Here is a 4747-nt window from a genome sequence, read left to right as displayed (position 1 = left end):
CCATGAGCAGTATGCTCTTTCCTTATGGATAGACTGAGAGGTCTGTGAGATGACAAAGCAAAGGACCCTGAAATGATCCACTTAAATAGCAACCCATTAAGACAGAATCATGAGAGTATCTCAGATAGTTAAGATCTGAGCAGTGGAGCTGATGCTTTCAGCCCATTGGCCAAGCTCTCTCTCCTGGAAATCTCTAGGAGGGCTTTGGGTACCTCTCTCTCTGTGACTCTAGTTTTCCTCTACATCACAAAACTGTTACGATCCCCACTCTATGTTATTTAGTCTAATCCATCGTGGTTCTGCTGGCCTAGAGCTACTTTGTCATGAGTTAAGCTCTCCCCAAACAATCTTTCTTATTTTAAGTTCTAAGGGATGCCTCTCTCTCCTCTTAAATCCCTCTGAGCTTGCAGCCCCACTGCTGTGTAGAGGCACAGTGGCCCACAAATCAAGAGAGATTTTATGGAGACGATTGCTTTTGCTTTTGCTCTTGATTCTGATGAATGGTTATGGGCTGTATTCTAGGATATGGAGGAGACATAAAAATTTCCAACTAGGATTTGGAGTCTAGAATTTGTCTGGAGGCAGCTGGGGGCACTGACAGGTATCTGAATCTGGGAATGACATCGGCTTTTGCTTCAGGGCTGAAGAGATGGTTTATTTCCCATGTAACTATGAGCAAATCTTCAGAGTCCACCTAAGTGCCAGGCAGGCATGGTGACTTGCCTGTAACCCCAGCACTCCATAGACAGAGACAGGATCTTCAGAGCACACTGCCTAGGTACATTAACTGTGGGGGGACTTTGGGTTCATCTGGGAAACCTTGTTTCTATGAATAAGGTAGAGATAACTGAGAGACTGCCTCAGTGAGCAAGGTGAAGGGTTACCAAGGCAGACTTAAACCTCAAGCATCTACATACATACACATACACACACACACACACACACACACATACACACATACACACACATACCCACACACACATATATACACATACATACACACACATACCCACACATACACACACATACACACACATACACATACATACATACACATACACACACACATACACACACACACACTTCCTCGCATTCATCTCTACAGAAACAAACATACATACATACACCTACATACATTACATATAGATACATATGAGAAAAAATTGCTTGCAGTCAGATTAGCCTGACCTTCATGTATAAGAGACAGGGAGCCAGAACTAGGAAGAGAAGGGAAAGACCTGGACAGCTACACAGAAGTTAGGAGATGACTCTTAAAGAAAAAGAGTCAACTGAGTAGAACAATAGCCAAGAAAATGGATTTCTTTGTTAGTGCTATAGTGTACTATTTAATTCACATATCTAAGTCTATCCTGTAGAGAGGTTTGTTGAGCACTCATTAAAACAAAGGGACTCAGTATTTGTACTGGCTGGTTTTGTGTGTCAACTTGACACAGGCTGGAGTTATCACAGAGAAGGGAGCTTCAGTTGGGGAAGTGCCTCCATGAGACCCAGCTGTGTGGCATTTTCTCAATTAGTGATCAAGGGGGTAGGGCCCCTTGTGGGTAGTGCCATCCCTGGGCTGGAAGTCTTGGGTTCTATAAGAGAGCAGGCTGAGCAAGCCAGGGGAAGCAAGCCAGTAAGAAACATCTCTCCATGGCCTCTGCATCAGCTCCTGCTTCCTGACCTGCTTGAGTTCCAGGCCTGACTTCCTTTGTGATCAATAGCAATGTGGAAGTAAGCCAAATAAACCCTTTCCTTTCCAACTTGCTTCATGGTCATGATGTTTGTGCAGGAATAGAAACCCTGACTAAGACAGTATTTGAAGAGTTAATTATAAATGAAGACTGGGGATGGGTGAGATCTAAAGGGGACTACACCACCTTTACAAACCAGCTGAGCGTTTAGAGCAGGTCTTTCTCAGTGGTCTTCACGAATTACCTACCTTCATCTTGTTGGCTTAGAGCAGTGTGAGGTATGAGTCAAGTGTCTGGGACTTGGCAAAGTCTTTGCTCTAAATAATCCCTTTGGTCCTAGGACCCACCTGTCCCTTTAGGATAATTCGTCTAACTTTGCGTTGTAACCACAAAGGTTAAAGGTGAGATGAGGTAAGAGAAGATTTTGGGTTAGAGTAGGTAAGCAGCTCACCCCTGGCAACTCATTGATACTTGCATGTCTTCCCCCGTAGCTGTTCCCAGGGATCTTGTCCTGGAAGGGAAGGGTGAGTCGGATGGTTACTGTGGGGCGGTTACATGTGGGTGCTGCTCTTGTTACATTGGAAAATACTTTTTGATGAACAGTCATTTCTTTCCACCGCCAGAGGGTGTTGATAATGAGCAAATTACCTTGTACTCCCTCTGGTGTGGATGTGAAATTGCCTGTTAATAGAGTTGCTAATGCTACCGGGTTAGCATGTGATTGTTCTATTTTAAGCCAATTTAAGTTATATTTGGGGAGTAGCCAATGAGACACCTCGCTAAGAATGCAGCCCTGACTGGAGCATTTAATATTGAGGAACCTGCCTCACCCACAGATGTAGCCAGGAGTGGAAAGTGCTGAGCACGCTGTCATTAACACGCAGTATTTTAATATAATGTCTTTTTTTTTTTTTGGTGGGCACAAGAATGGTCTCATTAGGCAGACACCAAATGTTTTCATCATGGGCTAGGACCCATTTTCAAACTCCAATCATACAGAATGCCATCAGCCAATGGCGTACTCTGTTTAATCTAACAATGGGTTAATATTGGTCATTTCATTAGTGCTTGTTATGTGGCGAACGCTTATGAGAAAATGAAGTGTTCCAATATTAGTTGAAAGGAGCAAAAGAGGTGAGAAAATTCCCCGAGTTCCATGCTCTGTTGGGCTAATTAAAGGCACAGGTCCATTAATGATGGTAGGAGTGGTTTTGATTTCTAAAGACGCTTGGGCAGCTGATGTGCCCTAAAGCATCTATGGCATTGTGAGTCCGCAGGGGCAGAGAACACAGCTTTTCCACCTCCCGTGCTGTCTAGCCCTGTTGTCACCTGGGTCCCATCCCCCTGAAGTGCCTGTTGCCACCTGGCACCTGGTGGGTAAATTGAGTGTGTTACTCGAGACAGTCTCTTGATTAAACAGGACGTCCTTGAACAAAGCACTGTTGATGTGCTGGTTTTGTGTTTTATTGGCTCTTCATGTTTTAAATATGAAGCTCATTACACACAGAGAAGGAAACAGGTATGAGGGACGGGAAAGAAAGCGCCGTTGACGGGATACAGAAAGGTTCAGCATGAGCCGGTCTGGTTTGGATTAATTGGGCTTGGCACCATGAGGGGTCTTGTCACTTGATCAGTTTACAGAACTGGAGAAGTCAGGGGTGTGGAAGGTGCTGTTGCCTAACAGAACCCCAGTCTCACTCCCGGCCAGAATACCTCCCAAGGAAAATTGAGGCCCACCATCTAATTTGCCATGGAAAACTCACCCTTAACGATCTCCCACTCATTCAACAAATGTGCTGAGAGCTGTCGTGTGCCAGGCTGGGCACAAATGACTGGAACAGGATTCCTGAAAAATGGATCAGAGTGTCTTGGGGAGACAGTGGCACTTTAAATGAAAAGACACAGTGATGAAACAGACTGGGGAGAGGTGGGGCATTTAAAAAAAAAAACAACAACTTTCAGTGTTGGTCATTTCTTTCAGCACACAGGGTACTCACAATGAGGGCCAAACTTCACAAATACTAGTTTATTAATTCTTTTAACAATCTTCAGAGGGGTAAGGAGATGGCTAAGCCACCAATAACATGCCTGCTGTGTAAACATGAGGATCTGAGTTTGATACCCAGAAACTGTAAAAATGTTGGGTGCCTGAGACAGCTCAGTCTATAGAGCTCACTGCCAGCCAGCATATACTACTTGGTGAGGACCACATCGTTGGGAGACCAGGTGGATGGTACCTGAGGAGTTACACCTGACTCTGGCATGCACAAGTGCACATATACATACACACACATACACACATGCACACACACACGCACACATACATACATGCATATACATACACACATGCACACACATATATACATATATGCATATACATGTACATGCATACACATACACATATATGTACACACACATGCACACACATATATAACACACATACACACATATACATATATATAAACACATGCATACCCGCACACATATACATATGCACACATGCACATACACATACATACATACACACTTGCGCACACACACAGACACACACATGCATATACATACATACACACACGTACACACACCTTTACAGGCAGATGCTTCTGTCTTATTCTCTAGGAGAAAAGGTAAAGTACAGAGAGGTCAGGAAACTTGCCCTAGATCACACAGCTCATTAGCTCAGATCTAGGCTCTCGATCTGGCCCACATTTAGTCACCATATGCTGCATTCCTGGTGAACAAGTCTTTAGAACATAAATGGGCAGGATTCAGGAAGATGTAAGTAAGGGCATGAATGAGATGGGACACCAGAAACTGTTCTGGCACAGGGACAAGCCTGCCCAAAGGCACATGAAGCTCATGAGGACAGCCCCAGGACTTAGAGTGGTGGGATACAGGAGACACATTTGGAAGCTGAGTGTTGATCCTGGGAAGGGGTATAAAAGGGGGGGCTGGCAAAAAGGGCTGAGAAATGCAATGAAGGAAAACCAGAAAAAGGGTCTTGGTGCAGGGGAGAAGGCAGCAGGGTGATAGCTATGGAAGAAGAAGAGGAA

Source organism: Mastomys coucha, unplaced genomic scaffold, assembly GCF_008632895.1.
Source record: "Mastomys coucha isolate ucsf_1 unplaced genomic scaffold, UCSF_Mcou_1 pScaffold22, whole genome shotgun sequence".
NCBI lineage: Eukaryota > Metazoa > Chordata > Mammalia > Rodentia > Muridae > Mastomys > Mastomys coucha.
This window is presented reverse-complemented; position numbering follows the sequence as displayed.